Below are 11,930 nucleotides of genomic sequence, written 5' to 3' on the forward strand. Positions count from 1 at the left end.
CATCCACACCATACATTAAAAGCAATCTTACATCACTTTCCCCCAAAGAATCCTGGGAACTGTACTTTGTTAATGGTGCTGCCACCAAAACTAGCTTCTTCTCACAGCTCTTTGTCCACCACACCAGAACTACCACCATATGCAACTATCATGAGGATAAATTTGGGGCCCAGTTTATCTAGTAATTAATACAACAGGCTATTGTAACAGCAATTTAACACGTGAAGAAGTTTCAAAGACACTTGCTTTTTCTACATTCCATGTTTTTAACCAATCAATGATAAATAAAGTTTGACATGTGAGAATGCTGCCTATACATGAATAGAATTTCTGTGGTGATATTCAGTGGTAGTTATATTGAGAGCAGACCCATTAAAATCAATGAACTTCAGTACTGAACTCCATTAATTTCAGTGGGTATGACTTAGTTGGATATCACCCATAGGCCAAATTTCAAGTTGAATTTCCTTCCAAAAATATGAATATGCAACTCATGTTACCCTACAAATTGATTTGTATGGAAACAATGGATCCTCATTTTAATACAATTTGTACTCTTTTGTATCATCAGTGGAAATAAAAGGACAGTTCATTAATTGAAACAGAATTTGGGCTCCTCCAGACAACCCATTTTATCAAGCATTTATCCTAATTTGCTTGCACAAAGCATACTTGGATGTTATGCAATGTGTGGTATATATTGAGCATTTATTCTGATATCTTGTGCAGAAGTTTTATGTATTCCCATTAATTGCAGAGAGGTATATATTGAGCATTCATTCTGATATCTTGTGCAGAAGTTTTATGTATTCCCATTAATCAATCATTTATCACACACTTTTTGGTGCATTTCCCCATCACTTTCCTAAACAAAAAATGCCAATGTTTAAAACCTTGATTTGTTGCAGTAAAGCATTCAATTCACTTTTATTGTGCAAACTAAATTTCTGGTGTGCAGCTGAATCCTGCTTGCAGAATACTGGCAGTCTGGTAGCAAACTTTGTTTCGCTTGTTCTGTTTTCCTTTGAATGCTGTCAGACATAAACTCCTAACAAACATACAAGAGGATACATGTCTCTTCGCTCTATGTAATTTGACCCAGCTCTGCACATGGTCTACCCAGGATACAGTGTCTTACTCCTTCCTTTCTGTAAAATTGTTTCTCTTCTATTCCTGCTGAAAAATGCAATCTACAGAGAAACCAGCAGGGCATGGAAGAAGACAAAATCAGAGTTGTTGGAGTGGATCAGCAAGCAAAGTGAAGATAACTTTGTTCCTTTCATTGCTGCAAAGGCTAAATCACATGTCAGTGGAGATTGTCAACTGTGGGGATTGTAATATTTTCTGCAGCCCTGAACTACATTAAAGAACCAATCAGAGATGTGATCATAATTGTTTGATGTTTTGAGATTGGCAATTACTGTAGGGGAAATTCTAAATATAAGACTTGTTGCATTTTTAGCTAATACTATTTTGGTAGCCATGTAACAATGCAGTGTGTACCTACCTAAAATAAATAGTGCATCTCAATCCACAGCATATTTCTAGTTACTGAAATTCTATTTTATGTCAATAGAACAGTGATATTGTAGAAAGTAGCAGGGCAAATCTCTACTTTTTCCAGCAATTGTGTTCCTGTTTGTTATTGTCAAAAGAAAATTCCTCAATATTTCTTCCTTTTTAACAAAATGAAAAGAAATACAAAGCTGTTCCTGAAGGTTAATCTGTACAGCCTGCGTAGAAACAGAGAAACACTGTACACAACCCCCAAGTGTATTTTTTGCAAAATACAGGCCCTCCATCTGTGTGTATAAAATCATGACTGTCATTTCAATACTTCAAAGATTAAGGAAATTCCTTTAAATATGGAAGCTCTCTGTAGACATATCCTAAGTCACTTGTCCAACCTGTGCAAAGCTTTTATTGCTTCAGTCTGTACCGGCTCTCATTTACTTCAATATTGCCTATACAGTATGTGTTGGTGCTCAAAAATGAACCGTTCCAATTATTTCAGCTTCTACAATTAATTCTTAGTTTAGAGTACCAGCAGTATACAACCAAATTCAGATGATGGCTGTTCTTCTCCTTACTATAAATTTAAAATATGCAGTAATTATATTGTTATCTTTGGAGTAACTTCAAGTCTAAAACCTTGACCTTATATTGTTTCATGAGCATACCCTGAATTCATAATGTCGCAACTGGCTCAGGCCTTAGCCTTTAAATCTCCTAATTAAAACAATGACACCCTGTAGTATTTTCTTCACCTTCCCTACAATTGACCCATTCACTTTCTGCTTCCATTGCTCTTCCCTCCATGGGCGTAGCCAAGGAGGGACATGGAAGGGCAGCTGCCCCCCCCCCATCAATAAAAAAATGCATAGCTAACTGAGGTTCTGCTCCCCCCAAAACAAAAGGCCTGCCCCCATAACAGAAATCCTAGCCATGCCCTTGCCCCCCTCCCTACTTTCCCCCACTACTTATCACTGACTCACATGTTGAGGCCCTTTTCACTCCTGTAGTTCTCCTAGTTCTAGGGGCTTGTATGTCCTCTGGATTTACTTATGCATGAGGATACAAACACCGGGCCTTCTTGTGGATCTCCCTTAAGGGTTTTTGTCATTGTTGTTGGAATATATCTTCAGAAGTGCAAAAGAAATGGATTTTTAAAGTTATAATACAGTTCAGGATCTGGTGTGTAAGCAATTCCGAACTTTCAAAAACAACACACTGAATGCTACTCATCCTGCCACAGATAATTACTTGCCAATATTGATTCTGGAACCTTAACACGTCCATTAAAATGCTGTTTGCACCCGCACAGAGGTAATAGCTTCTTATATTGGTATTGACATTTTGAATCAGTAGTGTTTTTTAACCTCAGGTGGTAACTTTAAGAAAGAGAAGACTGTAATGATATATTATTCAGTTACATAACCTTCAAGGTTTAATCTCTAGTCCTTTCCTATTAATTTATTTACAGTTTTCTCTCTGTAAATAGCATATTTAGAATATTTGTCTAGAGAACAGAAAATGAAATTGTAGTCCATTGATCATATGGAATCATTGTGAAAACTAGCAGTAATGAAACTGTTCAATGTCGTACAAGAATGAGGAATTACGAGGTGGTAGTAGTGAAATGAGTAGTATGGAAGTGAGAGCGGGACCATAAAGAAGGCTGATCGCCGAAGAATTGATGCTTTTGAATTATGGTGCTGGAGGAGACTCTTGAGAGTCCCATGGACTGCAAGAAGATCAAACCTATCCATTCTGAAGGAAATCAGCCCTGAGTGCTCACTGGAAGGACAGATGCTGAAGCTGAGGCTCCAATACTTTGGCCACCTCATGAGAAGAGAAGACTCCCTGGAAAAGACCCTGATGTTGGGAAAGATCCTTGATGCACAAGGAGAAGGGGACGACAGAGGACGAGATGGTTGGATAGTGTTCTCAAAGCTATCAGCATGAGTTTGACTAAACTGCAGGAGGCAGTGGAAGACAGAAGTGCCTGGCGTGCTCTGGTCCATGGGGTCACGAAGAGTCAGACACGACTAAACGACTAAACAACAACAACAACAAGTAGTGAAATTGTAGAATGTAGTGCTGTACCATTTAAGCTATCTTTAGTGGCCTCTGTAGTGTCTCCCTATTGTTCCACAGGGATAATACAAGACAATATTTTTGTCCTATAGAACACTTCCTAGTTATAAATATTAACAGCTCCAAACATGAACAGAAAAATGCCTAATGAAGTATTCTCAGTGGCTGCCCCACAAATGTAGAATGTCTTCCAAAGTATATGTTGAGCAGTTCCCCTTCTCTCTGTCGCCTAATAACATTTCTCCGTCTTCTCCACCCAGAGAACTTGCTTGTTCTTCCTCTTGCTTCGAACATAGCTGAAGAAACCATTTTAAAATTAATTTCATCCTCTCTTGCAGAGCTCTTTCTGTGTGAAAGGGTGGGTTGGAAATATCCTTAATATATAAAAATAAATATGCTTATTTAACTTATATGCAGAATTCATCATGCGAAAGGCTGGGCTGGATGAATCCCTAGCCGGAATTAAGATTGCCGGAAGAAATATCAACAACCTCAGATATGCAGATGACACAACATTAATTGGCAGAAAGTGAGGAGGAATTAAAGAACCTTTTAATGAAGGTGAAAGAGGAGAGCGCAAAATATGGTCTGAAGCTCAACATCAAAAAAAGGAAGATCATGGCCACTGGTCCCATCACCTCCTGGCAAATAGAAGGGGGGGGGGGAAATGGAGGCAGTGAGATTTTACTTTCTTTGGCTCCATGATCACTGCAGATGGTGACAGCAGTCACGAAATTAAAAGACGCCTGCTCCTTGGGAGAAAGGTGATGGCAAACCTAGACAGCATCTTAAAAAGCAGAGACATCACCTTACCAACAAAGGTCCGTATAGTAAAAGCTAGGGTTTTCCCAGTAGTGATGTATGGAAGTGAGAGCTGGACCATAAAGAAGGCTGACCGCCAAAGAATTGATGCTTTTGAATTATGGTGCTGGAGGAGACTCTTGAGAGTCCCATGGACTGCAAGAAGATCAAACCTATCCATTCTTAAGGAAATCAGCCCTGAGTGCTCACTGGAAGGACAGGTCCTGAAGCTGAGACTCCAATACTTTGGCCACCTCATGAGAAGAGAACACTCCCTGGAAAAGACCCTGATGTTGGGAAAGATGGAGGGCACAAGGAGAAGGGAACGACAGAGGACGAGATGGTTGGATAGTGTTCTCGAAGCTACCAGCATGAGTTTGACCAAACTGCAGGAGGCAGTGGAAGACAGGAGTGCCTGGCGTGCTCTGGTCCATGGGGTCACGAAGAGTCGGACACGACTAAACGACTAAACAACAACAACATTAATATACTTCTTCTTAATTGTATTTCAGTTCAACAATTACTTTAATAAAATACATATTTTGATATGTGCAACTGGCTTTAGATACCTATTAGGTCCATAAATTACCATCGTTTGTTGTTGACAAAGGACAGCTGGACATGTAAAGGGCCCCATTACCTTCAGTAGCATAGGGCCTCAAACCCAAATCTGGTCCTGATAGGACCCCACTTGTCATATGTAGTAATCAGCATCCAGAGATCTCCAAATGAGTTGCAACAGGTCTTTCTTTCAGCTGGAACTCACCGGAACTCAGTTCTGGCACCTCTCAGGTGGGCGCCATTGTCATTATAAGAGAACAAAGGGAGGCGTTCATGGTGAGTTCTGGCACTGAGTTACAAAGGAAAATAAAAATTAGTACAGTTTTTCAGAGTACTATGTGGGACATGATGTGAACAGAATGCCTGGAGTCACTTTGATCATAAGCAATACAGGCAGAACAGGAAGCACAAGCCACTCATAACTGCACATGATGGGGAATATGAAATAGTTCCACATCGGATGTTACAGAGATATATGAGACGTTTGTACTTGCAGTGTATGTGTTGGTTTCTGTTCAGGGGGCAAGCTACAAAATTCCATTTCCCCTCTCCCTTGTTGGTGACCATAGTTAACAGAGATGCACAGAATTAGTCTAAAAGTGTTTTTAAAAGGAGAATGATAATGGAGTAGGAAGAGCAGATGAATGAATAGAGGAGGGATATTGTGAGACATACGGGAAAGTTAGTACTTCTTCCCATGAGGTTCAAAGATTAACATGAAGAAGCCTGGTAGCAGGGTGCCATTCCTGCATCTAGTCTTTGTGTAGTATCAGACAACAAATAATTGCATGCAAATTAACTGGTAAATAATGCCTTTCATGTTCATTACAGAAATTTCTCCTTTTTCTCCATTGTAGACTGCTTCCTTCGACTTCCATTCAGTGCATTGAATGGAAATATTAATAAACGTGGGGCGTATAGTTTGGTCACAGCTTCTATTCATATATCTGTAATAACTTTGAAAAAGGCAATGGAGGTTAATAAACTAAACAATCACCTTCAAGAGAGACACTATAAGATCTGCCTTTGTGCCTACATATACAAAAAAAGAAAGAGTCAAAATCTTTTATCAAATTTATACAAAGCAAAGGCTAATTTAAGAATATAAAGAGGCTACCCCAATAACAAAATTTTGCCATTTATTTGTATATATATTGGATCCTTTGAAATACTGGGCAGAATTAAACACTCTGAGGAATATGCCATGGTTACACAATTATCTAAAGATGCATATCTTCAGCTAATAACCTAAGATTAACACAATCTGATGCACGTCTGTTCAGAAGTCCAACTGAGTTCAACAGGATTTACTCCCAGTTAAGTATATGTAGGATTATCACCTTAAATTTCAATCCTACACCCATTTACTTGGGTGTAAGTCCCATTGAACTCCACGGGACTTAAGTCACAGCAGACATGTCTAGGATTAGGCTACAATCTTAAGCACACTTACTAGGGTGGACACCTCATTGAAAACATAAGCATGCATAGGATTGTACAGTAGATGGAAGTAGGTTACTGCGGGGAGAGGGGTTCTAAGGGTTTTAAAAATTATTTTCCCCCTCAAATATTTGGAAAAAATACACATACATAAGATGTTTTTGTAGTTTATCTGAAGGAGGCATAAGAAGCTTAAGATATTATTCCAGGCCCCCCCCCCCCACATCTGAGCAGTGAAAAGGACAGTGGAGACTGTGATGTCTTTACAATATATTGTTGATTTACAAATATATATATATACACAAACAAACTGAACTACGCTGGAGGCAGTGGCGTAGCGTGGGGGGTGCAGGGGGGCCCGGCCGCACCGGGCGCAACATCTGGGGGGGCAGGCTCGCACTCGCAGCTCTCTGCCCGAGTGCTAAAATCCACGGGTTAGGGGGCACAAATTACTTGCCTTGCCCCGGGTGCTGACAACCCATGCTACGCCACTGGATGGAGGGCCTCACAGCATCAGCACCACAATAGGGTATTGCTTTTTCCATAGCCACAGCCTTGGATTCCAACACAAATCAGGCATAACACTGCCTCTGCCTTCCCAGCCTGCTGCCTTACACACACTCAGCTCTCAACTCTGGCCTTTGAATTTCTAACTACCAGCAAGCTGGGGGGAGGCACCCATACACTATCTGGCACAGTTCCACTTCCTTTGTTACCTTAATGGTCCATACGTAAAGAGCGATTACTTTTCCATGAAATGAATCCGTGCTGCATCCAGGAATTAAAAAGGGGGGCAGGCATACAGCCTTCCCCCCTCCAAAGTCATAACAATATTATCAGGGATATTCATCATAAATACAGCACCAACATGCTATGCAATCTGACTGATGAGGCCACACATTGGTCAGCCTAGAGGGCTTGCAGTGTATTCAAGTGAAAATATGTGGAAATGCCACAAAAACAGTGTTCATAATGTAAGCAAAATTAGATCCTTTGTGATCCCTCAACCTTGAATGTATATGAAGCTCCATGAAACATACATGCAAATGCTTAGGAATTCAGAACTCTTAGTTTTAAAAAATAACTATTTCAAGACTAATTTATTTTCTGAAACAATCAATTTGTAAAAGTGCAGGTGTGCCAGCAGCCTCAGAGTACAGAGGAGGAGTCCACTCCAAGGGGAATTCCTGAAGTTACTTTGGCAACCAAACCTTTGAGGTCCCGCAGTGTGTGGATAGTAAAAGAAACTTTTGCCAAGTCCCCAGCAAGAGCACAACCGTTGCTCTTTAATAAGTAAGTTGGGAGGCAACACAACAGGAAGAGAGAAAACCCAAAAGGAAAAAAAAGTTCAATTCTATGTCTGCCTCACTTGTTAGCTTACTTTTTGCCCGGAAGATGAAAGATTGCAGCCTGTCTCCTTGCATTGCTGTTTGCACCAGTATCAGTATCAAACTTTATTTCGGTCACAGACCAGTATAAACTGAACACATAAGACTTCAAACAGGTAAGGGATTTAAAAACTAGTAATTAAAAGGTGATTATATCATACATAACTTAAAAAGATAGAAACAAGGGCAAACAGTTCAAAGTGACTATAAGCGACTGATGACACCAGACAGCAAGGAGAAGCTGCCTTCTTGCCGCTCCAGGGCTGGCTGGGGTTTCTCTTCTCCTGGCTTGTGTTCACAGGGTGCCTAGAACAGCTCCTTTTCGGGATCCGTCTTGAGAAGAGAATGACAAAGTTGGTATATATGCAGCCAACCCCCTCCCCTTCCCGTTGGCGGTTCTATATCTATCTATCACTCTGACCATCATAGCCAGCCACATTCCTGTGCTGTTTACAAGATGTGGGGTTTCCTGGGCAGAAATGGTCTGCTGTAGTAAAGCACTGCTGGTGAACAAGCACCACTGTGGCATAGCCCAGTCTACTGTACCACAACAAACTATTCTTTTTGTTATAGATAAGTTTCCTGGAACTAAAGCCTGTGGGTCCCTTTTGGCACTGCACCCTCAGTAGGCTCCCTTAACTTGGAAGAGGTGGGATGCCAAATATTATGAAAACAACAACTTTTCTTTAAATGCAGAACAGTGCAGAGCAATTGCTGGAACTTAGAAGAGCCTGCCTCCTCGCACTGTGTTTAGTTTTGAAGCATTTGGGGAGAGGATGGAAGAAGTGACAGGGCTGGCTTCCTCACTCATCTATTGGTCCCCCATTGGCTTATTTGTTGCCCGCCAGCCATGTGAACCTGGCAACAAGCACTTGTTCACCTGATGAGGTGGCTGTGTGTGTGTTTGATGGGGAAAGATGCACTTGGGCAAAGAACGGGGGAGATGCTCTTTCTGTGTAGTGTAGTGTTGTGTCATGTTGTGTGTAGTGATGTGTAGAGTGTGTGTGAGAGAGAGAGAGCGAGAGAGAGCGCAGAAGGGAGGGGGAGAGGCATCTATGAATGAATGTGTGGTTTTTATGTGAGAGAGCGGGAGAGATATATGTGAGGTGGCGGGGGAGAGAGAGGGGCAGCTATGTGTGTGGTCTGTGACAAACAGAGATGCATTTGGACAGACAAAGAGGGAGAGATGTATGTGCAGCTGTGCATATGTGAAGTGTGTGTATACAAAAGATGCATACTCTATCTGCCTTCGGTATGTCTGTGGTGAGTGTATGTCTGTGTGTGAGAGAAGGAGAGAGAGGGTGAGTGTAGTCGCCTTGTGTTATTTTCTGAGTACTGGGAAATGTTCCCTTTTGTTATTAGACAGTGGGTGGAGATGATATTTTGTGAGCTCCACAACCAGAACTAGCAGGACTCCTATAGCAGCCATGTTGTGTTATGCCATTCTGGCTCCCCTCACCCCACCCTACATGACAGCTATTTTATAACTAGAGTTCTTAGAATTTTCTAAAAATTTGAAATGTGTCCAGTGGTCCCAAAAGGTTGGCAAGCCCTGCTTTGAATTCACACTAGTATTTTTTGTTGTTCTAAAAGGTCATAGACACCACAAAAAGAATTATAAAACCTGAGGTAAATGCAGTCTGAAGTCTTTGACATTTCCCTGGTCAACCACTTCTTAAGATATTTCAATACCATTGAAGTGACTGTGATACCACTGAGGTCAGAGAAATACAGTAAGTCTCCACACTATTGATAACATGAGTTTTTGTAGTGGTGTGGAATGCTCAATAATAATAATATAATAGATACACAAAGCAAAGGTCAAAGAGGTAGATAGAACTTTCACCTGTTCTTCATAAAGGATGCAGAGAAGTTAGGAGGCAGAAATACTGCAAGGAAGGTCACCTCTTAAGCTGGGTGTGGGAATGGGGCATCTGGGCCGTCTTCAGACAATTGTGTGGAGCAGTGTGTAAATGACGAGTCTGGTATGTGTGTGAATGGGTACAGAAGCTGGTGAATCAATTGACGAAGGTGGAGTTAAAGAGAAACTTCCAAAACATCATATTAAACTTTCTTCTTCAAACTGCAGCTTATTTTTCCATAAAACAGGTTTAAAATAGATTCTATGTGTGAGCATTTTGTACAATAGAATAAGTCAGTGGGGTGCAGAACTCTATTCTGTAATTTAAAGCACTTATACATATATTTCACCTTTCATTCCTACTTTAAAAAAACAGAGGTTTGTCAAGCTGATTGACAATGCAGACAACATAATAAATAGGGTTATTAATACGAACACTGGGTCCTAGAGAAATTTTGTATTGTTTTATTTGAATTAAAATGGTATTTTACCCTACTTAAATAGTGCAGGTTAATCTTTTAAAATATATGCATACTTATAGCTTCTGGAAGACCTGAATCTCACATATATAATTAAAAAGCATATTGTACTTACCAATATAGTACAGTGGTACCTCGGGTTAAGTACTTAATTTGTTCCGGAGGTCCGTTCTTAACCTGAAACTGTTCTTAACCTGAAGCACCACTTTAGCTAATAGGGCCTCCTGCTGCTGCCGCCGCGCCGCAGGAGCACGATTTCTGTTCTTAACCTGAAGCACTATTTCTGGGTTAGCGGAGTCTGTAACCTGAAGCATATTTAACCTGAAGCGTATGTAACCCAAGGCACCACTGTACTTACCAATCCACAGATGCATGCACACATACAAACACAACTTCCAAATGAACAGCTCTTTTTGACTACATTGTTCCCTTGCTGATGTATCTTGAAGTATTTTGACAAATGGGGTGTATGGGGCATTAGGGGAGGGGGGGCCTCTGGTGGGGGACACATTGTGCTCCTTCTGGGGTAGTTTGTCCACCTAGGGTCCCCAACCTGCACTCAACTCTCACCTGTGGACCTGAGAAGCTGTCAGCATGTGACAGCAGGCACACCCCCAGGAAATGGCTTTGACTGGCCAACTAAGCCAGGTGAGGGTAGCCAATTTATCTCAAACCCTTAGTGAGTTAGGGACTTCCCCTTGCATGAGAAGACAGGCTCTGGAAGATTGAGCAGATAAGGCCAATACTGTATCCAGCAGTCAATGAGGTACAGTACATGCCCATCTTCTTCCACCATAGAAATTAATGGAGACTCATAGGAGCTCAGTATGTTGCCTCACTTCCGTAACAAATTACTAGAATGAAGCAATAACCTTCTAATCTCCTACATTTATTTGTATTTTTTCAAAACAATTTACTGGAAATTATTCTGGTCATTGATTTATATTTAAAAAGCCTTAATCTACCCTGGCAACATATTCACAGTTCTTTAACAGCTTATTGAAATTGCTAAACGGAACATGCAAAACAGAGACGATCTCACAAATTGCCTATATTTGCCGCTTTGTGTGACTTCTTCAGAATCACTATCAAATATTATATTTCTTCTGCCTCTCCTTGGGTTTATTTTAATTTGGTTTTGCATATTGATTCATTCAGTTACAATGATAATAATCAAGTGGAAATTTAATAAAGCTAATTCCATTTGTGCTTTAGAAGGCTTAGCAATAATTACTCTTCCCTTGTACTATCAACTGAACAGATGTCTTTTACATTATTTGTTTCTCAAATAAAATGGCTGCACATTTAGTTTAGCCACTAAATACCATCAAATCATTATTATGTGGGGGTATTGCCCAACGTACAATGTATCACTTATGGGCTTATGCTTCACAAAATTAGTGTTGTGCTTACTCAACAATAATTACATGATATTTGTTTTCCCTTTCTAATCCTGTTTTTCCAATATTCTTTATGTGCTTGGCAAGTATTTTAGAAAGCTGAAACACATACATCTTTGAAAAATAAGTCAGCTCTATCAGGTTTACAGTGGACATGTAGTGTATGAGACACAGCCAAAGTGCAAAAACAGATAGAGCCAGCAATGCAAAACCATTTATTTGGAAGTATGGTCCAATGTCCAAATAAACATGCACTTCTGTAGGCTCAAGGGCATTTTATGATTATGCTAACTGAAACACCACACTGGAACTTCTGAATTACTCCCACTTTTTGGGGCCTGTCTCTGGAATACAACAACAAGGGACCTGATTGTTCAGGCTTCTGCCTAACAAAAGAAAGCCG

Source organism: Podarcis muralis, chromosome 1 (assembly GCF_964188315.1).
Source record: "Podarcis muralis chromosome 1, rPodMur119.hap1.1, whole genome shotgun sequence".
NCBI classification, from domain to species: domain Eukaryota; kingdom Metazoa; phylum Chordata; class Lepidosauria; order Squamata; family Lacertidae; genus Podarcis; species Podarcis muralis.